General features: G+C 43.5%; 1 protein-coding gene across 2 annotated transcripts in view; it reads left to right on the top strand.

Moving 5' to 3' along the window:
• HCN4 (hyperpolarization activated cyclic nucleotide gated potassium channel 4) overlaps positions 1–23,904 on the top strand; it is a 164,209-nt gene that overhangs the window by 20,183 nt on the left and 120,122 nt on the right. Inside the window, exon 2 of one of the 2 annotated variants that reach the window (XM_040570397.1) lies at positions 2,321–3,850. The exons of the other annotated variant lie outside the window; for it this stretch is intronic. The gene's annotated coding sequence lies outside the window, so the exon portion shown is untranslated. The remainder of the gene's footprint in view (positions 1–2,320; positions 3,851–23,904) is intronic. 2 annotated transcript variants of the gene reach the window in all.

Consider the following 23,904-nt stretch of genomic DNA (forward strand, 5'->3'; position numbering starts at 1 on the left):
GAATCCCAAGTCTATCCAAGCCGTGCTCCGCACAAACCTGCTAGGGCTGCTGGCTGATTTTAAGGCTCTGTGTTTCAGGTGCAGGCTATGTGGGAGTTTGAACAGCATGAGGTTTGATCTAGTTTACATTGTCCATCAGATTGTTCTCGAAGCCGAAAGTCGCTGGGGTTCAGCACACAAATTCTGGCCGTTTTTTTCTTGGCAAACTTTAGAGCAAGAAAAGCAAATAGCTTATGAGTGTGCCAAGGAATCCCTACAGAGCTAGATCTTCTCTGGCTCTAAGGAAAAGATATACCCCAGTGTGATAGTTACGATTATGAAGCAAAGCAAATTTTCTAGTGTTTAGACTGGAAACCAAGATAGTGTAGCCTTGGGGAAGTAATGAAATAGTGTATGACACTATCTGTAAGTTTGGGAGAGAATCCTCATCCTTGAAATGGGGCAAGAAGGAGTATGTTAAGTTTCCTGGGAGGCAGACTGCTGTGAAAGTGAGCATTGCTGCAGTTTGCATGCTTGAGTAAGACATGACTACAGCTTGCTGTGAGCTCCTTCGCATTAGCAGTATTTTCTTCATTCTGTTGTACTGAGATTTTGTAGTTACATTACTCTAAAATCAATATAACATGCAACCAAAGCATGGAAAGTGCATAAACTTCAGTGCATAAACTCATCCTTCAATACTTTTAGACAGGGGTACATCCCACTGCGAGCAGTTGGTGCCTATGTTGTGAAAAGCATAATCTGAGGAAGTGAGGCACAAATGTCCTTTGGTTAATCACCTGCCTAAAACTCGTCCACGTTTTTTTAAAGCTACAGCACTTCCACTGCACGTATAGTGTGCTCTGCACATATTCAAGCAGAACAGACTTGTCCTATCCTTGCATGTGCATCTCAAAAAAGGGAGAAAGTTTGGTCTCTGTGGCTCATCTAGTTCTTAATTCGAGTCAGTTTTTGTCTAGGAACAGGGCTGAAATCATGTAATGCTTTCTATCCAGTAGTCAAGAAAAAGCACTGATTCTGGCTCACTACTGATGGGAGTTAGGTTTGGTCTAGAGGCTCTGGTTACCGGTGCCATTTTCTAGTCACTCTTTTCTGACTTGATCCTACCTTAACGAGCCACCCTTTATCACATTGCACATCCTAGTTAGTCCTGAGACTATCATTTCATTTTGCTTTTGACAATGGATTACAGCTGCACAACAGAAGTGTGAGGAGAAGGAAAACTATGAGTGAGAAAGTAATAGTGGAAGAATTGTTGCTTTAATACCTCTGCAAACATCCCCATCCCTTCTCATCCACATGCCCCTCGGCATCGCTGAGGCACGTCAGATGACCAAGTTTCAGGGAGAATTGAGAGCAGGGCTGTTCCATGAGGAGAGATAAGCCATCAGGTGGGGGAGACTACAGCAGAGGCAGCACCCTCTCCAACAGGACACAGATGTGCACTACCTGAACTAAGCAAGCTGGTGACCACAACATGTTCCATCAACTGCCCAGCCATCGTCAAGCTAAGAACAAGTCAGGTCTGAGGTCAGTCCAGGAAAGCTGAAAAACAGCTCAGGAACAGGCAGGCCCACAGCAGGGTGCCCAGGCCAGAACTTAAATGGAGGTCCTGGAGACAAAGCAGAGGCTGTAAGGGTGAGTCTGATGGGGTGATTAAAGCCTAATTGGTGCACTGAGGTCTCTGGCACTATGAGCTGAAAGATGCAGTAATAGTCTGTCTTTAACAGCTGCTGGCTGGCATTGTGGATGCAGAGTTGCTGCTCCCTTAATTTGAGTGTAATGAAACTGCTAAAGCCAGTGTCAGCCTGACCATGGCAAGCAATTCACGGTAAAGCAATTGTGTTGTTTTCCAGAGTGTCATCACAAGTCAGTTTGAAATCCAGGCTTGTCATCTCATTTCTTCAACTCCCATTTCCTGCAAATTCAGAAAATGGAATAAATGAAGAACATGTAATGATAAACTGCTCTTCTTCACATTGTTGGGTGTCTGAAACACTGCAGACAGAAAGATGTCACTGTTATGGTGACAGTGAAGGATGATCCTTCCCCCACCCTCAACTCTAGTCATGACAATTCAGCTGTTGCATCTCCTTGTGTGATGTGTGCTGACTGCCATTCATACAGCATCGGTGGAGGATTTGCATCTGACCATGAGTTACTAACCAACTATTTGGAACCTTTTTCTAAGGAAACAGAGCAACTACTACTTATGTGCAGCAACTTGAAGTGGGACTGTCTCTTTAATTCCTAATTATTTTGTTTTTGAGGCATCCAAATAGCTGACTTATGTACTAGCCACTGTCTTTGTATCTTGCAGGGTCTTCCATGGGCTGCAGCTGGACTGTTCCTCTAGACATTGCATCTGGGCTTCTGCAACACAGGATACTTTGCTCTAATTCAAGACTAAAATATTAGGCTCTTTGCCAAAAGAGAGATTCCATATTTCAGTTGGATGCCCCAGCTGAGCAACCAGTCCTTTTGGTCTCATGCAGGAGAAGCACCACAAAGTTGCTTATTAAAGGAGAAACTGTTTTCTCATTTGATGGCATGGTGCATGTAGGTACATGTATCTACAACAGCTATTTTAAAATACTTTGCATCAGATTCCTGAGAGTTAAAGGCAATATGACAACATCTTGTGCCACAACTGGTCATCTTCGGGTTCCCTACTTTCACCCATTCTTGGTGAGAGACCTTTGTACTAATCTCCCCCTAATTCTCCTCTTTTAGCAAGATGCAAAGGGCTGTAATCTGTACAGGTGGGATTTAAGATATAGATGCAAATGGGAGCACTGACTTCCTTAAAGCTGACATATCTTCTCAGGAATGATCACCGTGATTCTCAGCCTCTTATTTTTTGACCGTTTTTTGGATTTGAGACTTTGAAAGCAAGGATTTCTTCCACAGCTATGCCATGATCATCTTACAAGCCTATCAGTCTCTTCCGTTTTGATGGAATGAAAATCAGAAAACAGTCAATCCCCAGGAATGTCTGTTAAGTATTTCACAACTGCAGCAGCATCTTCACAGACGTTATTCCTGTTGCTCAGTTAACATCTCTGAAGTCCTTACTGCTCTGTGATTCCTTTTTGCCCTGCCCATAACCAGCCTGACTGGACAGGCAATGGACAGGCAATTCTGTCACTTCTCTATTAAGCTCACAGCATTCGCTTCTGAGTTACCACAACAGCAAGGATTACGTGACAAGCAAATGAAGAGCCAGTCAGATAATGGAGTTTTTAAAATGGGGATTACTGGTGCTGAAGATGTAATGGCCTCTTTGATGCTGTTACTATCTATAGCACAAATCCTTCTCAGTCTCTGGACTATTGACCTGACACACTGAAAAGGCTCCTTTGCAGTCCCTATTGTCCAAAGAAAGGGAAAAGCTTTGAGCACAGACATCTTCAAGGCACAGGAAAAACACAAGGCCAAGAGATAAGCTTGGTAATTTGAAGGCATTTTATTTCTTTCAAGCACAATCCCAACATTTTAGCTGAAACTGATATCCTGATTTTATCTGTGTTGCTTTTTCTCTAAGGTGTGCACTCAATACTTTGTGATTTCTAAAGATATCCTGAGCTGATCTCCTCAGGGCCAGAGCAGCAGCCTTGCAATACAGTGTCTGCTGAAAAGAACTGTCTAATGAGATTTTGGGAAAAACGGTTGTCTCTGACACTTCAGATGTTGTACCCCTCGGAGTGTCTATAAGCCTCTCATATGATATGACAGGAGGTACACAGTTACTACCCAAGAATAAGAAAACAGCTAGATTTTGGAAGAACTGGACTGATTGTTCTTGGTTTGAGAGAGCATAGTTAATGGCAATGGAATGACATGTAGAAAGGTGAGAATTTTTAGCATTTGTCCATAACACAATGCCCTGCAAAGCTGTTGATGTGTAGAGAGCCTTTCTGAATTCTGCAGACATAAGCTGTTTGCACTTTCATCCTGAGATCTCTTGAGTTTTTTACAAATAGGTTATCAGGTTCATAGTATTTTGAGGAAGTTGGAGAATGTAATTCTCCCTATCTTAGAGATACAAGATGAAATTCTTTCCTGAATTAGGCTAGTGTTATCTGATTGTAGAGCAGCATTGTGAAGACTGCCTGCAGGAATCCAGCAGGTATAGCTATTCTTCACACACATATACATACATGCTGCCTGTTTTTGTGAGTGCTGTGGGGTCCCTGGCAATTAGCAGGTGTTGGACCAGATTCAATTTGCTCCAACTTACATGAGTGAAAGAAAACTGAGGGGTGAGGTTGAAGACTGCACCTCTGTAGGCATTGTCCCTTGGTTGTGACTGCGTTTGGGAACAGGCACGCAGGGACGAAGAGCAGTGGGATTTGTTCAGGTGCCTTTTCACAGTGGTACCTTATCCTCGCTGTCACCATGAGTCTCCATTACATGGCAGATGCTGTCCCTCGGTGCGTGAACAAGCCTCCCGCTGGTGCTAATACGTTTGCTGTGTTACACTACCTGAGTTCACAGAGGCCGGTGCTTCCTGTTTCTTGGTAATTTGTTGTGCTTGTTTGCAACTAAGGGCTCCAAAGAGCTGTCTGCTGGCTTGCCATTGGTGAAGTGTACTTGTACAGTGTTTTCCACGGCAACTGTGCTTTCCCATTCTGTATATCAGAGCTGTTTAGGAATTTGTGCTCAAGACTTTCATTTCTGCAAGGGTAAAACATTTTTCTCCCATCGTTCACGTAGCAGCAGCATCTCATTGTCAGAAAGCTCTCCTTGGGCTTTATCCAATGCTGCCTTTACTCCTCCATTTCCTTTCCCTTTCTTCCCATTATTGTGCTTCATGACAAACTAAATTCTTCTCCTTCCTTGTATTCAAATTCTTCAGCAATTGGTGGTGATTATCATGGGCCCCAGTCATTGCTGAGCCAGCCTATGCATATTACATTTGGCAAATTTAATCTTTCTTCACAAGTCAATCCCTTTGGCCCCCTAGTCACTTGTGTTGCTTTTCTCTGAACTCCCTGCAAAATCTGCCGATGCCTTTAGGATAACAGGGAGCCCATCACAGAACACAACGTTATGCATGCAATTTCACCACAGCAGGAAAGAAGACATTTTATAGTCTCCTTGTTCCAAAGCACAGTGCTGCTGCAGTCTCTCCCACATAGCATTTTCTTTGTTTGCTGATACATTGTAGTGAAAACTTATCTCTGATTTTGGGTTTGTCTTAAGGCCTCAAGCCTTGCTCAGGGTTGTACACAGGAAGCTTTTAGGCTTAGAGTATTTGTGAGAACAGCTCAACTTTTAAATTTTTTTATTTTTTTTATTTTTTTGTGTGTGTAGTAAGGGTGTTGGTTTTAGTTGTCAGGGTAGATAGAGCCAGTAGGCAGGAGTCCCTCAAGGTGTATCAGCCCATGTGGAACTATGTTCACATCATGAGTCATGTCAGAGTTGAGAACAGAAGGCAGGAGCTCTGGTTACTGATCTTCTGCATCAACCTCGAGCCTCTCACCTTCCCAGCTGAGGAATGGTCCGGATCTGAAGCTGCTTGCTTTTACCTGCCTTTGGCCAGCTAAGCAGAATTAGTCACAAGTTTATGTTTACCTGGGTGGCTGCAAGCCCTGCGGGCGGAAGCAAAGCCTATTCACAAAAGCAGCTGCACACGTTCTAGATTGCACCGCGAGATCTGGTCTGGTTAGGTTGGAGCTGTTCTAGGTGTTACGTGTGACACAGATGGTGACAACTGTGCAAATGGAAAATGCCTTCAGGTATCAAAGTGCTGTAAAAGAGAAACAGCGCTGGTGTATTGAGCTGGGTTGGTGCTCAGGGGACTGCGGCCCTACACCTGCCTTCGATGAAGGACTTTGGTTAAATCACCTTCCCACCCTGACCCCCTGCCTAGAGCATGAGCCTTCTGGAACAGCAGCTGCCTGCCAAGGTATGTTTTATGCAGTGCCTGATGCAGCTGGTGCTAGCTAGGGTTCTTCTATAAATCACAACAGAACAAACTGCAGAAAATAAAGTGCCAGCCCCTTCCCTAAGTTAGTTGAGCTACAATGGGATTAAGTTCCTCGGAATCTGCTGAGGACAAGGCTGCCAGCAAAGCGAATACAGGTAGTCTAAAACACATAGGAGCCAAGATGCACTGGTATAAGAATAGATGGCCATTAAGCTGGCTACATGCAACATTTAGGCTGAAAAGTAGGAAAAGAGCTTTCAAAGCATCAGCCCAGGGATATTCTGGGACAGCTTCCAACTAAGGAAGTTGGAGGCAAAAGACCGAACTTTTTGTCCTCATTATAAATGCCCTCTTAAAGTTCAGGGGTAACAGGCTGTAGGGTTTGCTAAATACTTTATTAACACATGGGGAAGTTGTGAAATTTAAGGACATGTTCCTACTCCCCATCTTCCTTTCTTGCAGCTGTGTGAGATCTTCATCCATTCTCTATTCTTTTCCAGTTTTATCCTTTTTCAGCTTTAATTTTTGCAATTGAACTTCATTCAATTAACTTAAACAAGAGTTCTGAAACAAATTTGTGAAAAAAGCTAAGCTCAGATCAGGGAGTTTGTCCTGTCCATTCTAAACCCTAGGAACTGTAGCTTCACAGTAAGGACTTGTAACAGGGCTTTTTTCTGGAGCACATTGCTGTAATGGAGATAATTCATCCTTTGACTGTATTGGTCCACTTAAGGGGGTTTGCAACTTAAATGTACAAGCAAATGCGCATTCTTTGCTATCAGTAGGAATCGAGCCCCAGCTCTCCTTCCTGCCATGTTTGATTTCTGCAGCATGCTCCCTAGGACTTGCCTGTTTCTTAAATAGGTCAGTCAATATGTAAAGTGGAACCTTAGCTAGTTATCGCAGGTGAGAAAATCGGTGTCTTGGGTTTCAGCACAATCTGCTGATACAACCTGGTGGGAAAATGACTCCAATGTAAAAAGCTACTTTTGTGAAGGAACAAAGCAGAGAGGAATTTGAATCTACTTTAAAGTAGCTGAGAAACTCAGCTTGGGATCTGCCTGCCTTTGTACCACCTGACAAAGCATTTGCTTTAAAGTATATATCAGAAGAATGAGCCCAATACTTCTTGGACTGTAAAGTGGCAGGAATTCTACCTGAGATGCTCGGTGTCACTCCTGGGCCAGTGGCAAGGCTCTGACAGAGGCTGGATGTGACACCCACCCAGAGCCAGTCAGAATCTCCAGGCCCTGGCAGCATGCTTGTAATAAGCTGGGCTTACAGCATCTTTTCGCAGAAGGTTTTGCAGGGTAGTGCTGGCTGGCAGGCAGCACTTTCTTACCCGCTACATAGACCCTGCACTTGAATTAACGTGATACATAGAGTGGGAAATACAGTCTGGATCTATTGTCTCTGTCTTCTGAAGTGTTCCTCCTGTCTGAGAAAAGCACTGCTTTGTGCTTTCTCACATGCTGGCTGGTCCTGGAAGGAGACTGATCTAGGGAGTTACTGAAGGTTAGTTTTGCTGGAGAAAACAACAGCTTTTCTGGGGAGCTCTTAGGGACAGTAGAATTTGCCTAAGTCTCAGCTTGCACTTTGTGGTCTGACCAGATAAACGTAATTCTAAGTCAAGAGAAACTCTGCGTTCTGTAGCTTATTTTGGGGAAATATAACTTGGTCTGTAAAAAACGGAGGACTGAAACCCTCTGTTTGGAGAGCACATCCAGGTCAATTTGCTTTTGGCGTTAAACCCTTTCCATTTCTTGTAGGTGGTTACATGTACTGCTGAAATTAGAGTCCTAGGAGTGCTGTAGGTACTATCCCATACTGCCCGGCCTGAGCCCAGTACAGAATGTTCTTCAGGGCTTCCAGCACTTCTTTCTGAGAACATCTCAGCAGCTTTCCTGACAAGGCATCCCTTCCTGATATCTCAACCTTAGCCTGCTATTTTGTGTGTCAGAATGAGCCTGATCAAAAGGTTACTGCTATGGAAAGAGGGCACTTATTTCTCCAGCTCTCTTCTACGCTGCAGCTGTAAGCTGCGTCTGTTTCTCGTCAGGTACTTTAATAAACTGATAGTCTGCCAGAGAACTGCTGGACAGCTGAAGAAGCAAAGCAAAACAAAAAAAAATGCCAAAGTTTTTCTGGATTTAGTGGATAGAAATGTTTGTGAAGGTCCAGTGAGCACAAGGAAAGGGGAAAGGAGAGCAAAGCTGCAGGAGGAATAAGGTCTCTCCCCTTTCAGCATCCACCAGCTGGTAGATCAGGGTATGAAACCACAGCTATAGTTTTATCTCTTTATTTTCTTAAACGTTATGAAAAACTGAAAACCTAGAACAGAATTTCATGGCTCAGAGATCTTTCTCGTAATTATGCAGATATGTCTACAGGGTAAATATCACAGACCACAAAGCACATGAATGTAGTCTCCCTTGTAATTCCAGTTCTAGGTATATTGTGGCAGCGTTCAACCCTTAATAGTTAGTATTCTTCTCCTTGGGTGGAGTCTAGACTAGACTTGTGCTGAAAGGAATTAAAAACAAACAAAAACCCCTAGCATGTATCAGTGAAACACGGGGCAATGTCTGTCTGTTAGAACTCCAGCACATTACTCTGGATGTGGACTTCTCTTCTGCTTCATACTTAGCTTGGTTTCATTTGTCTGGAAATGGCAACTGCAAAGGTTTGATAAATGGATTGAAAAGTTCTGTGGCTTTGCTGTGAGTGTCAGCCTCAGAAATGCAGTTATGTAAGGAGCTCCTTGGCGATTCACAGCAGCTCTCTCTGCTGGAGCTTTAGGAGTCAGCTGGGAGAACCATTCTCCTGCTCTCTAGTGGTAGAAGCACAAAAACAGCCAAAAATGTTCTGCTTTTTCAGAACAAACTCATATGTGCATGCCTTATTCTTACAGTGCAGGCCTGAAAATGGCTGACAAATTCCAAGTTGGTAACTTGGCAAATGGAGTCTAAACTACCCAAAAAAGAACAAGAAATATTTTGATCCAGTATGTGTGCATGCACAGGGATACCAGAGAGTGTCAGAGCAATTGTGAGGCTGAGTTCTGGAACCTTTTTAAGTGAGAACTTTTTGCTTTCTGAGGAGTCTTTGCAGAAACAATTTTGCAGAATGAGAAATTCTCCCTGCCACTAGCAGCGGATGGCCCAGGACACACAGATGCTCAGTTTGGTTCCAGCCAGTAGATAGCGGCAGTAAGCAGACTCATTTGCTGGTTTGCTGCTGCTTTGAGCTGGGATAGCCAGAGCCAGCACCTGGTGCAGCAGCAGCCTGCTTCACGCCAGAGACAAACAGCAGGGTGACGTGGTTCACCAGAGAATAAAAGTGGTGTGTGAGGCCATCCTGCAGGCTGAATGAAGCTGGCAGCCTTAGCAGAAGGTGGTCATCAGCACTGCCTGCCATTCTGTAGGTCGTTCCTGGTGATGTGTGGTGTCAGGGAGATGCAGCCTCCTCCCTGGGAGGGCAGAGTATCTGATCAGAGCTAGCAGACTTCTGTAAGGGTCTCTAAGCAAGCGTGTACTTTCTTTTCAGACTGGAAAACTGAAAGATTAGATGGTAAAACTGGAAGCAAAACAAGGAATAAAGTCCTTATCTCAGGGGTGCCTGTCCCACTTAATTGTGGCTCATGAGTATCCACAGAATACCCCAGCAGCATTATGCACCCTCTGTGACCCCTCGTGCTGGCTTAGCCACCGAGGTCTGCACTGAGCGATCCCTGTGCCCGTCACTCCACCTGAGACGGGGTCATGCAGCAGGAGTAGTAATAGCAGGGAGGCTGCATGCTTTGGCTGCCTGGCAGCTAGGGACAGACTGGATGCCCTGTCCTGTAAACACAAACCTATAAGCTTATTGGAGTCCGTACTAAATTAAAGGGGGATCTTGATTTTAAACACGCAAACATTTCAGGACAGTGACGTGTAGAATTTCTCTAAGGTCCTGTAAAATAAAATAAACACAAAGCTCCCTTTAAGGTTTGCTTTAACACTGGCAGCTCAAAGCAGATGAGTCAGTGCTGGAAAATTGGAGATTATTCTTTTCTCCTTCCCCAACCATTCCAACAAAACTAGAAAATAAGGAATATAAGTTTTTTCCTACAGTGACCTGCTGACATGCCAGTAGGTTTGATAACTGGATAGGCAGTCCTCAGCTTGGCTGTCGCAGTTGATAAAATACCTATTCTAATAAGTGTTGCACAGCACCCTCTTCTGCTGAGATGATGAAGAGTGGAAATCCCTGGTCTGGCTCTCTTTTCCTGTCCCTGATAGGCATTTATATACTGAAGAACAAGGTAAGTATGAAAACTCAATTATAGTAAATAGAGGAGAATCAATAAAGGAATGAGAAGCTGGCAGCCACACCAGCTGGCTATCTTCGCAGCAGAATCCTGACACGTGACATTACAAGAACATGGAGTGCTCAGATGAGTTATGAAGATTGATGTTTATGATGATGACTTGCAATTGTGCTATTTAAAAAACTCACCTATTTGGTAATGAAAACCTGCTGGCAAGATTCGATCAAAGAAGTGAAATTGCAGGAAGAGTAAAATAAGATCAGTAAATCAAATGCTGTAAATCATCTGTGAGGCACACAGCAATTAGGGGTGAATTCAAGAAGTCAGAATTATCGGAACTGCAAGCATAAATCCATGTCACACGTGCTGCTTTCTCTTCTGGGTAGTGCACACTCTCAACTCTAGCATTTCCAAACTGACCTCTGTCAAGGGCACAGAGGTAAAAGCTGTCCACTAACAGAGTGACTCCCATTGACTGCTGCGGGTTTCAGTGCAGCACAGGCTTTGAGGATCCCTGTCGTGCCACGTTAGGACATCTCTCAGGTTCTGTGCCTTCCCATCAGCTTTCCCCTCCACTCGCGTGGAAGACGTGCACTGTTTATCTGCAGCAATGGCCCAAGTTGCCTACAGCCAGGGAGGAGCAGAGAGGCCAGGGGGCTGCTGATGGAGGCTTGGAGAGCTTAGCCGACACCTCTGGAAGATTGTTTGTCATTATTGATCTGAAATGCAAAACAACCTTGGAATGGTAGTGTCTTTTTCCTCTTCTACTACAAGCCTGGTCTATTTTTAATCCCACTTGCTCTGATTATTTTATGAAAACTTCCAGTTCCTACTCATATACTAGCCAGTGTACAATACCTATAGCACAGGAACTGGAAGTGAATAAGGCCCTGTGAATGACGCAGTATACAAGACAAAAGAGCCATGAAAGAAATCAAAGTTAGAATATCTGCTCAAAGTTCCAGCCTGGGATTTCATTTGTTGGTCTGAGATGCCTGCTTAAACATTCATATCAGATGGAGATGGAAGTGGGTCCTTCCAGTTTTAATGGTCTGGCAGCTGGTAGATCAGGCTTAGTGAAAACAATTGTGCTTCAGAATGCATTTATAGGGAAATGCTTAACAAAAGCTGCTTTGAGTTCAGTGACAACAGCTTGATTTTGGTTTTAAGTGGCAGTGTTGAACAAGCACAAGTGGAGAGAACAAGCTTGTTCCAATGGACTGATTATAGGATGAGGAAATCGGAAATCCTTCATTTGAGTTCCTGGCCTGACACTGCTTTGCTGAGGGGCCTTGGGTGAACTCTTTTAGATTCTCTGTAGCAAGCATCTTGCTTATTTCATCTCAGGTAGCATTAAAACTTGCTTCAAGTGAACAGTCACAAAGGCTTGCAGTTTAATATTGTACAGTTTATTGCAGTTTAATATTGTGCCTTGCTTAGAAAATTAAGCAGTACATATGGTTTCCCTCTTTTAATTTTTAATAATGAGGAATATACTGGCAATCTGTATTGTCCCAGTGGTGCACAAGGGAGTGATAGTATTTGTGAATTCCCTGTTCTTTTCGGGGGGGGAAGCACAGATCTACAAGTGCTTCTGTCTTAGTTTTTCCTTATTTCAGAAAATCATCTCTCTTTGGTCCAGGTTTTTAATTCTGGGTCTGGCATTGACTTTGTTGTGGTAATCTGGGCGAGATAATCCTGTTTCCTCCCTTTCCCTACAAAGGAAATAGGCAGAAGGTGCTGAAGTGAATTTGTGCGCTTACAGCAAGGGGCATCTTTGGTGCAAAGTAGCCTAAACTTATTTCCATAGATTCACGATATTCTTTCTGGGTATACTAAAAAACTGCTAGAGGGAGCTTAGTAAATGAATGGTTAGTTATTATTCAGTCCTTAAAATAGCTCCATCTAGTTCTTTAAAATGCCAGTTTATTAGTCATTTTACTTAGCTACAAGGCATTAATAAACATGAAAAGCTAAAGACTTCATCACACTTGGAAATCCATGCAGTATAGTTGCAGAGACTGGGAAATTTCAATATGCTGCATACATTTTCTACAGGAAGGGTTACCACTTGTGGATTTTAATTGGGATTCACTGTTAGACAACACCAGTACACTCTCAGAAGGATATCTGCAAGAAGCAAGGGGGTGACCCCTGACAATCCATTGTTTCTTAGAAGCAAGTCCATATTGAAACTGGAATTGTGATGGTCCAGCTTGGCAGAAGTTCTCAGCACTCAGTCCATATAAAAAAAAAAAAAAAAAAGTCTGCACAGCCCCCTGTTTAGGGTAAATACCATCGGTGATGTTGATAATCATGTAACTCATTACAAAATTCAAAAATATGATTTAGGAATCCAGAACCTCCCAACACTCATTTTAAGGTCATCCTGCCTGTAGCTGGGGGCTACAACTTCTTCATTAACATTGTTTCTGTGTATTTCTCCTGTGTATTGTTGGAGTAGTTATGATAATGACCTGAAGCATGTATAACGCTGTTGTTTCCCATGTTGGCATGCAAACAGTTCCATCAGGAGTACGAGAGAAGCCTAGGATTCTTCCAGTAGGAAGGAAAGGTATTATTTCAGCTTCAGACACATGTGACTAACAATTTCCCTCCAGGCTGATTTTAATCAGAATGCCAGAGCTGGCACTGAAATGTATCAGAAGTGTAAGCAAAACAGAGCTGAATGAGGAGGATGGTAGGATTTCAACTAGAAGAGTGTGGAGAGATCTTGGCTGACTTGCAAAACTATGTAGTGAGATAGGGCTTGATATCAAGCAAGCATGCTTGCTGTCGTGTGCCGAATCAACTAATCAATACACAATTCAGTATTCTCATCTTGAAGCTATGTCCTGTGAGCACTGTAACCAAGTGGCATACACCTTCTGTGTAGACCCTGATTTACACAACTCAACGTTCAGACCCCTATTCTTACTGCAGCTCTGCTCAGGAGAGCTAATTTCCCTTCCAAGCAGGGGAGCAGCATGTGTATGAATGCTGGTGAATATTTATAGAAGATGTTGGTGGGGTCAGAACGGGGATATTTCAAGTCAGTGCTGCCAGGCAGGTGCGCTGCCAGGTGTGCATTGTGGTGATAGTACTGGCAGCTCTCAGCAAGGAAGGAAGATCCATCCGTTTCTGTTTTGTAATGCTTTTATAAAGGATACATACAGAATTTGCTGCTGTCCTATGAAAGTGCAGGACAACAAAAGACGTGAATGGCTAGCTATTTCTCCTAGCTTAGGCGGAAATCTTTAGTAGACAAATAGATCACTCTAAACAAAACTAGAATCATGAACTTCTGAGGCCAGAAACATGAACTTGGATGAATATGATGTAGGTCAGTCTGCTTGAGAGGAGCCAACGTGGTCTCTGTGAAGGGCTGACAGTTTACAAACCTCTTGGGCATCTTTGAAGGGTCATCAAGAAACAGAGTATGGGTGATCTGATTTATGCTGTCCATTTCAATTTCCAAGATGCTTTGGCAAAGTCCATCATCCAGTTTTTGAGGAAATTAAGCAGCCAAAGAGGATAAGGAAAAGTCCTAGCATGGGTGAGTAGTTGGATAAAAAGTAGAAACAGATGGTAGAAGTAAATGATTGAGTCTCACACCAGCAGAGTGCCAAGCGAGTTCTGTAGGGATTTGTACTGGGATGTAGGCAGTTCAGCATATTCACAAATGACCCAGAAAAAGGTATGAACATTCCAGCCACTGTTACTGGTCATTTGCTTTTCCAGTTTTCCAGATTTTAGTGTAGTAAAGAACATAATTAATGTTTACTCTAGCTTCCTATGTGGTGTGATTTAAGACTAACCCAAATTACTCCAGATTCAAGTCTAGTAGCTGGTTTAAAGGTGAGCTAAAACACACCTTTAAAAAACAAAAAACAAATCTTATTTTTTAAAATTTCCTATGATAGAATCATAGAATGGTTTGGGCTGGAAGGGACCTTAACGATGATCTAATTCCACCCCCCCCGCCATGGGTAGGGACACTGCCCGTGGCAGAGAATCAGTGAATCTGTGATGGAGAATTGGTGAAAAACTTCATAATAATAATCTATAGGTTGGTTGCTCTCAATATTACAAGTGATTAGCTTTATTCCAGCCTGACTGTGTGTAGCTTCAAATTCCAGGCAGCATTTCTTTTGTAGCCACATCTACTGGAGTGAGGATTCCTCTGTGTTTGGGTCTCCTCCTCTCCATGTGGGTACTTACAGATTATTATCAAATAATTACTTCTTCCTTTTGCTTAACTAAAAAAGATTAAGCTCCTAGGATCTTTCCTGTTTTCCTGTTCTTCTCCACTGAGCAGGATCTTTAGCCTTGATCTGGCACCAACATCCTCTACCACAGGCAGCAAAGGCAGTCCAAAGTGCAATTTCACCACCTTTTGAGAGTCTTCTGCACTTAGAGCTTTCTAAGAAATAGGGAAGGGCAGAGTCATCAGAGCAGCTCTGATAGCACCTCTTGTAGAGCAGGGAGTGTGTGGTTGAGGGCTACATGTTCTGGCTAGCTTAGACTAATAAATCTGCCTCTTGTGAAAAGCTAGAGAAGTCTTCAGACTACTCAAAGTCACAGGAAGATGTTTTAACAAGTTCTGTGTCAGCCCTAGGCTTGATGGTAAGATCAAGTCCTTTTGAATCTCATATTCTTTAGGTCTCACAGCAAGACTTAGTCTTCTCTATTTATTCCACTCCAGTCTTCTCCCTGCTAGAAAAAGTTAAGCATTCTCTAGCACTGAAAAGTGTGGGTGGCAAACACCTGATCTGAACCTTTTCCCCTGCTGAGATGTTTGAATTTAAAAAAGCGACAAAAAAAATCGCAAGCTTTCCCTCCATTACTCATGAACAGGGAAAAAAATGAGTATTTTTATAGCCACACATTTCTAAATAAATCCTGTCACCTAATCCTGTTAAGTGAAACCTCCAAATCCAAGGAAGTGGAAGTCTGTTGCTCCACTGAAACAGGGATTTGTGAAAGGCTTTGCAGAACGGTGAAAAACAAAGAATTAACAAGCAGAGAAGTGGCTAATAATATATACAATTTTTCCTTCAGCAGACTTTGAACAGCAGCTTGTCAAGCACCCGCTATGACATGAAGTTGCTTAAAAAGAGGGAAGTGGTATTTGTTGTTTTTGTTCTTTAACCTGAAGTGCTTCCTCTGGGGTAAAGTATGCACTGAGATGTCTCCAGCTTCAGAAAGCTGTTTAATCTGACATCCTTCTGTAAGAGTAGGAGGAGAAAATGATTGTGGTGTCTAGGTCTGCTTTACTAAGCTACTTTATATCTATACACACACAGTTCTCTTTGCCGCAGTAGTGAACAGAAGCAGCAAGCAGAAATGGGTATGTTTTGCTAGTAACTTTGGGCTGGACACAGTAGGAGCACATATAACCTGGGAAGCAGACAGATTCCCTATGTGACTGCAGGCAGTTTTGTAATGCCAGTCTCAGTGACAGATTATAGGTGCTTAAAGGTTGTGTACTGCAGCCTGCAACTCCTGGGGGCCTGTCCAAGCCTGGGGCAACCCCAAACTTTGCAGCCCCATGCGCTGGTGGCTCTGCAGGGCTGCTGCTGAGCAGGGAGCGACCTAGCCATGGGGGAACACTGACAAATCAAGTTGCCACAATTCACTTCTCCCCATCATCTCATCACAGTTCAGGTATGTGCAGGCCTGTGTACACCTTCACATCTTCTAGAACTCTGTCAGAGTTTTAAGCTTTTTATTTTTAATATACAAAAAGATAGAGCAGGCTTCACTCTTTTACCCAAAACGGCAGCCAGTGAAGCAAACACCACTTTCCTGTTACCCTGCTATCCCATGGGAGGTGTCTGTGAAGTTGTTCCACTGAGCAGAAGAAGATTTAAGATTCCATCAGTGGGTAGGAGAGCACAGAGGGGAATCTGATTCTGTCAGCTAACAGCTATGGGGAGAATCAGGAAAGCCTGACTTCTGGTCCCTGTTCCCAGGAATGTTTTCACAAGTCGCAAGGGAAAAGGCATTGCCCAAGAAGTAAAGAGAGACCAGGAAGCAGCGTCTAGAACTGCTCTGTGTGCCATGCCCGTGCATCAGACAGTGCAGAGCAGTAATGTTAGATGCAGTGTGAAGTTTTCTCATTGATTTCGCTGAAAAAAGCTTCAGCATTCAGAGATAGAGCCAGGTGAGTGGGATGCCTCCCCCTCACAAAAACACACACACAAACACAAGGCTACCATCCTCTGAGACAAATTTATACAATGATGAACTGATATTTTCAAGGCAATGGCCTCAGGTGTCTACAGAGCTTTGTTTAAACTCTTACACAAAGGTCAACCAAGTGTTGAAAACAAATGAAAGCACCGGCCGTGGAAATTAATCAATGGGGATTCCTGGGCAGACTGCTAGAACTCTGCCCGAACGGCGGCAAACACAGCCCTGCAGCTCAGCTCCAGCAGCATCTGAGCCTTTGACATTGCTTCAGCTGGGCCAGCCTGTGGGGCACTGTGGAAACTAAAACCTCCATTAGTTCTGTGTGCCTGAGAATAAGGGATACGCCTGTGTGATGGGTATTAGCACAAGAACATAGAGCCTGAATAGGTGTGGCTGGCAACAAGCACCCAGGGAAGGAGAGGCACAGAGAGCAAAATCCCCAATGAACCTTCTGGGTTTCTTGGGTATTTCATCTCTGTCAGGTGTACAGCACTTGTGTTTCCTTCTATTAGGAAGTTCAGATCTCATTATTAGCAACTTGGGTGGCGTTGTCCCAAAACTGGGTTCTTTGCCCAGTGCACAATGAGCCGAGTGGCACATTGAGTCCGGATACTTGTTTATTTTGTGTCTGCACCAAGATGGGTGCTAGGTGGTAGCCCCACAAAGCTAGCACACCTTTCGATGCCGCAAATACATCTTTATATGCATTGATTATACACAAACCTCCTAAAATTGGTGGTTAAATGAGCACGACAACTTCTAATTGGGGATTCCCTGTCTCGCCTCAGCTTAACGGCCCTGTGACACCTTAATTCACTGCACATGCTCCATGAGGAGTGGGCTTAAGGTGGGGAAGGGGCTATTTCTGACCAGGAGGTGTGGTTTTCAGATGTAAATGGGGATAGCTCACCCAAAGTTTGATCAACAAGCTCTCTGAGCTCTTCGGGACTTCTTATGGAATGCTCCCCTTTTTCCCCATTCTTAGAGCCAGGGTATCTGTGATTGAATATTTAGAGCCAAATCTTTTGTGACTGACCTTTGATCATGCCTCATACCTCGTTCTCTGTGAAATTCCTCTAGCTCTTACTTCTACAACAGTACACTGGTTCCTGAAATACTATTTAGAATAGGGAACAGGAAAAGTATTTTTTTTCTTCTTCTACACATATGCCCTTCTTGTTCTCAAAACCAATGGGTAAACATAAGGTCTTCAGAATGTCATCTTAGTTGGCTGGCAACAAGAACGACCATGAAGAAGCTTGGAATGGAAGTTCAGACCCTCCGTAATGGTAGCGTTGAAGCACAACTTGAACATAGAGAAAATCAAATACAATGCAAGCAGCTCTCACCCTGCCCTCTTTCCCTGTTCATAGTTTCTTCTCTTCCTTTAGATCCACCCTTCTCCATCTGCTTTTTTTCCCTGCTCTAGCTCCTCTCAGCAAAGCCCTCTCTAAAACAGAAACAGCAAAAAGGAAATGCACAGCACTGAACTGGCATTTGGAGAGCACAAGATTGTTTACTCTGCTGCTGTGTTCTGTTCTTCTGTTTAGACTGGGACTGGGTTACCTTCCTCTGCTGTAGCTCTGAGATCAACAGAATTTTCTAGATGCTTCAGTAACACTTAAAATTAAACAAAAGTAACAAATGACAGAAGGGGGTGCAAATGGACTTGGCGTGCTTTTTTTGATCCAGAATTGAGGTAAAAGCTTGATTAGCACAAACACAAATGTGCCCATGTAGGCGCAGGCATGTGCAAACTCAGGAAATAATCTCAAGCTTTAGGATAACCATGAGATCTTTCTGGTGTTGAGTGGGTTACGTGCGGTATCACTGAAGGGCTGGTTTCTAAAAGCAGAGCCCAGAGAGCGGAGGCCTTTATTTTAATCTCACAGAATTAAGTGCAGCTGTACCAGCTGATGCCTCTTCCCTCTCCTCTGTTTATCTACTGGCTCACCGGGGCACTTAGCATCGCAGGCAGTTGCAGACACTGCTGCTGAGCAACAGATGTGGTGGTGGCCCAAATCACTCTTCTCTTGCAAGATAATGGAAACATCTTGAGGACTCAGGCTGGCCTGACCTGGTTGCTTGTTTGTAGAGGATGTACTCATGCCAGGAAGGAATGAATCGCAGGCAGAAATGCCGTATCTCCCTTCCATTTGGCCTTGTTTTTATTGGCAGTGACATTCTATTCCTATAAAGTTACTGAGTGGGAGGGGTAACCACCTAAAATGGGCCCTCTGGGGGCAGCAGCCTGAGGAGGGGTATCTATGGCAGGGGTAATGACCAGGTGGGATCCTCTGCTTGAAGCTCTTCTGCAGCCATATTACTTAGATATGCTGGCTAAGCTTGTTTTTGTAATTTTGCTGTCTTCAGGAGTTCAGAAATCATCAATAAGCATTAAAATGTTTAGCTTTTTCCCCCAAAATCATGAAATGAATGGCTTTTAGCTGTCCACCTAAGGAAACGAAGCTTATACAGTCATGCTTTATATCCATCAGTCTGTCAGTTCCCTCCTAGTAGTATTTCAACGTGTTAATGATTTAAAACACGTTAACAGAGGGATTTTGTCTCAGAGGGAGTATCTTTCTATGTATTTGTGGAAGTAGATAACTGGAGTAAGGAGAGAATTCCTATTGTGTCCCACTGAGAACAGGAGTTATAGGGTCATAAAATTACATGATAATGTTGCTTGGAAGGGACCTGTGAGGGCTCAAAGGGCCTTCTGCTGCAGCCTGCATGCCAGGCTCAATAAATTACATTTCCTCAATCATGGAGGAAAAGTTTGGGCTGAATCCTGCAGTCATGTGGGAGACTGCAGACACAACACATGAATCTATGGGACATTTCTTTCATAACCATTCTGCTTACAGAGCAATTTATTTCTAATTAGCAGACAGTCTCTTATTTAAAATTTTTAAATTCTCTGCCTGTCTTCAGCAATTTGCCGCAGGGAGGCATCGTTAAGGTAGGTTCATAAAAACAATGAGGGGGAGAGCAGTGTGCATGTCCAACAGGTGGTACAGGTGTGAAACTGGTTTGCAGTTGCATCAACAATGTGATGTTGAGCTGGTTTGAGGTGCTCACTGAGGAAGAGGAAGTGTTAAAAAGTCTGGCCTTCCCAAAGTTGGGTGCTGCCATTACTGTTATTGGAGACAGTAGCACATTTCCCATCAAATCCAGCCCTGTGTGATAATCAAAAATAGTACAGTTCATGTGGACAGAAGATACATCGGCGGGGAGAGGCTCATGAAGAGGGATCCATTATTCTTTGTGAAGCTACGGCTCATTAAACGCTGGTGAAAGGCGCTATTTTGAGAAAGCGTCGTTTGATAGTCACTGAATGGATCCAGTTTGAGCAAACCTCCCCATGCTGTTTCAACCCTCTTCTCAATAATTCCAGATAAAAGTAGAAAAATAAGCTGGTTCTCAGTATTTTAACAGGAATTTGATGGAATATACATTTGGAAAGCAAATGTTATTGAAGTCCAAGATACAAGCTTAGTATGAACATTTCAGCGTGGACATTGCAAAACTCATTTATAGGGTTTAGACCACAATGCAGATACTCCATAAATTAAGTAACTGTGACAAAATCATATAGTTACTCTGACCTCAGCAGCTTCCCAGAGCCTATGTAATTTCTCTTCCTCATGGCTTCACACCTGGTTACTTGTCCCTAAGTTTTCTGCTCGGGGAGTATTACAGGTTGGGTAGCAAGATGCTCTTGCTAATCAATCTGTGTGTAGCTGTGATTTTTAGCTATTTCTTTCAGGGAGGATTTTCAACCTTTACAGAAGTTCTAAACATCCTGAAAATCCTGAGGGTTTATTTTTTTGCATAGTCTGTGACTTATTTTCACAGATAGCAGCATGACTGATTTTTTTTGGATAACATTTCCTTTTTTGCAGTGGCAAAGCTGTTTGCTAGTTACGAGCACATTGCCAACAACCCCCTGGAAATACACGTCCCAGACAAGTGCTCCTATTTTGCTGTGCTTATAAGGATGAGGAGGGTGGGATTACTCCAGGTTTATTCATCAATGGAAGCTGGACAGAAAATAGCTTTCCAAATACTTCTGACACAAGCTTTTCTTTTGTACCTCTGCTGCTGCTGCTGTCTCTCTGTGCCAGCTCCACAGTCCATTGTTGTTACAGATCTGTTTAGTACCTCTCTGCTCCCACTAATGGACATGGAACTGTTCTTTCTCCCAACGCAACCCAGTTCTTGTGCAGCACAAGAGGACTTTCTGCTCCCATCCTCACTTCCAGTGCAGTGGAACTCTTCCCTCTCCCCAGAGTCCAGCATCCTGGCATGTATCTCACTTCCCATTGCTCAGCACTTTCTTTATCCTGACCAGATGTTCAGGTGCCTTCTTTGTGCAATAAATAGGTTTCAGCATATGCTCCAGCTGCTCAGTCCCCCACTTCCCAGTTCCTATTGACAGAGCAGTAAGAAAGCAGAGGCTGAATTTCAACAAGCCCAAGTGTGACAGCACGCTTGTGTAAGTGGCAGGGGCGAGGAGGATATAGGATTTATGCATTTATGGTTAATATTTTTGTTATCTTCTAGGTATAATACAAGCTGCAGGGGCAGTGAGTGACTCTACCACTAAAACTCTGAGACAGAACTTTTGTGTTTTGTAGTGTTTAATATTTCATGGATTTTCAAATGCCAGTTATGAGTTAGAAGCTGCCTGCTAGGAACAACATGCAGCCTTGAAGGGACTTGCTCCAGTTCCTCCAATCTATACCACATGTTAATTAACTCCTTTATTATCTGAGAAGCCAAGGGTTCAAGGATGATGCCTGAAACTCTCACCCAAGCAGAGCTAGTCCTAGCAGGCCAGCATGCAGAAAGCTTGCACTGCTGCTTCCTGTACTCTGAGCAAGAGGATACCAGTTTTTATGGCTCTCAGTCTGTTCTTGTATAATCCTGAGCTCAGTAGGAACCTGATTTTTCACATTTGCATTGCAGCACTGTATTTTTATTAAAGTAGCATCACATATATATGTACATAAAGTTGACAAAATCCCCTAAGAAACAAGCAAATCTTCAGCTGTTTCACCTGCATTCTCCCTACTAAATCAGCTCCCTTTGTATCTCTGCCAGGTCTTGGAGCAGTATCTGATAAATACTGTTAAAAAAAGAGATAATTTTCCTCAAAAAGAGCTTTCCTTTTTTCTGGTAGGTGTCTTCTCTATACCGCCTTTGAGTATTCTGTGCAGCCAATGATAGGCAAGGCTTAGCCCAGCAACAGTCACAGCTTTTCTGAAATGTTCTAAAATGTGCCTATAAAGGCCCATTGCTAACGTGGAAAGCACTGCCATAACGCCAATAGTAAATAATGTCCATGATGGTAGCTTCATACCATTAGACAAGAATAATTCCCAGCCTCCTGCACTTAATTCTTGGAAGGCTCTCAAATAAAATACCATTACTTTGAAGTTCTCTGGATACCAAATTGTCATTACATTTTAAGGACTTTGAAACTTCCTCTGAGTTTGGTACCTGGGAATCCTGGAGCCGAGGTTTAGAAGTGTTTAGGAACCCACGCTTGCAGACAGAGCTACGCAGGAATTCGCATTCTGGTTTTTAGCATTTTGGGCTATATGCTCGACAAGGCCTAGATTCGATGCAGCACTTACATTCTCCTTTCAGGTTAAGCATTTTTTTCAGAATGGGACTAAGATATTAAAGTGACGTGCTCAAGAAATTGCTTCAAAGCAGGTGTGATACTGAAGAGAAGCTTAATGCTTTACAAATAGTTGTAAAGATAACAAACGTGGTCCCAAACCAGTAATTTTAAAACCTTCTCTGTAACTGAGGAATCATATGCCTTGTGTATGGGCTGGACACTGGCGACCGGGGCAGTGCTAGCCAGAGGTCTAAGCACGGGGACATCTGCATGCTTCTGTCATTGTGCAGCAGTGTGCCAGGCAGCCTGACTCAGTCTTTGCACCTGATAATTTCCTTTCTTAGCTACGAAAGTGATAAAGGAGCATTCTGCTGCCTGGATGCTCTGTTGTGTTCTCTCCCCACTTCAAGGCTGTAAGAGAATCTTATATGTGTCATCAAATAAGGCAGCATTCAGAGAATAATCCCAGAAAGACCAGGAAAAAAAGAGCATGGGTATTTTCCGAGCCTGCTAGAATACCTATAGCTGAAGGAAGGTGAACAGCTTGATTCCTTGAGCACGTCCTTTATTGCTCTGTCATTCTCTGGGAACATTAGGGACTGTGTTTAAGAAGCTGCATCAGTTTCAGATGTTATGCACCTCATTAATCAAAACAGCTCATTTTGGAAGGCAGTTGATTGCAGCTTAGGCACAGAAGTGCTTACACCTCAGCATCCCTTAGTGCCTAGAGAAGGAAAAAAGTAGGGGAAAAAGACCTTTACTGCTATCACTGGCTTAGTTCACATTATCTAATCTACGGCAGTGTTTGAAAATCGAGATTTATTTCCCTAGAAAAAGCTTGTTCTACCAGAAGTTGCGATGAAAAGAATAAAACTAAATAATACTTGCACCAGGTAGCTTCTCTGCAGAGTATTTCAAATGAGTCACAGCCCATCCAGGTTGTGCCAGGAGGTGGGAGGAGAAGAGGAGCAGGTGAATGCTTTGGAGAAAGGATTGGAGAGCAGGCAAACAAAGATGAAGAAGCATGTGCTGTCTGTGTGCATGGTGAAGTCACTGCTGATGGCTGCGTTTCCTTAAAGTAAGAGCTTTAAGTACCATCCTGCTGCTTTAAATGGCAGAGTTATCTTAGGACTGTGACAAGTGACTCCTAGGGGGAAAGGTGAACATTTGCTTATGGAAGCAGAAGCACAGCGATTCTCAGGGAACTGGTGAGGATTTCCTCACTGCTTGCAGTGGGCATTGGCTGCGTGCGTTTAGCCTCCCTGCCTGTCTGCAGAGTTCACGTGGTTTCCTTTTTCTGGGAGGTATGATTTTAACTATATAAAACAACAAACATTCTAGAAAGCCACAGATACTGAGTCTGTGCAAAAATATCTGCAAACAGCCTCTTACATGGCTAAACGGATTCTTAATTTAACTCCACTGGTTTCAAAGGCTTTACATTAGAAAATAATTGGAACTGGTTTATCAGTCTAAGAGCTTCATAAGCATAGTGGAATAAACAGCCGTTCCCAAGGAAGGGCAGGGCAGGGCTGATTGCCACCTTTTTCTTCCTTTTCTGAGGAAAAAAAAAAAAAAGGAAAAAGGAAAAAAAAAAAATAGGAAAAAGGAAAAAAAAAAGGTAGGCAAAAGCCTGATTTAAGCTTTTTTCTACGGCTTTGGCCTCTGTGTTACATGAGGTGCCTCATGGCCATCAGCGAAGGGAAGGGAGGATTCCTACCCCGAGCTGTTCTCCGGCAGGAAAGCGCTGACTCAGGTGCCCAGTGAAGTGGGCTTCCCCGCGGTGCAGGGAGAGCCCACGCATCCCACACGCGCCTTTGCCATCCCGGTCCA

Source organism: Cygnus olor, chromosome 11, assembly GCF_009769625.2.
Source record: "Cygnus olor isolate bCygOlo1 chromosome 11, bCygOlo1.pri.v2, whole genome shotgun sequence".
NCBI classification, from domain to species: Eukaryota; Metazoa; Chordata; class Aves; order Anseriformes; family Anatidae; genus Cygnus; species Cygnus olor.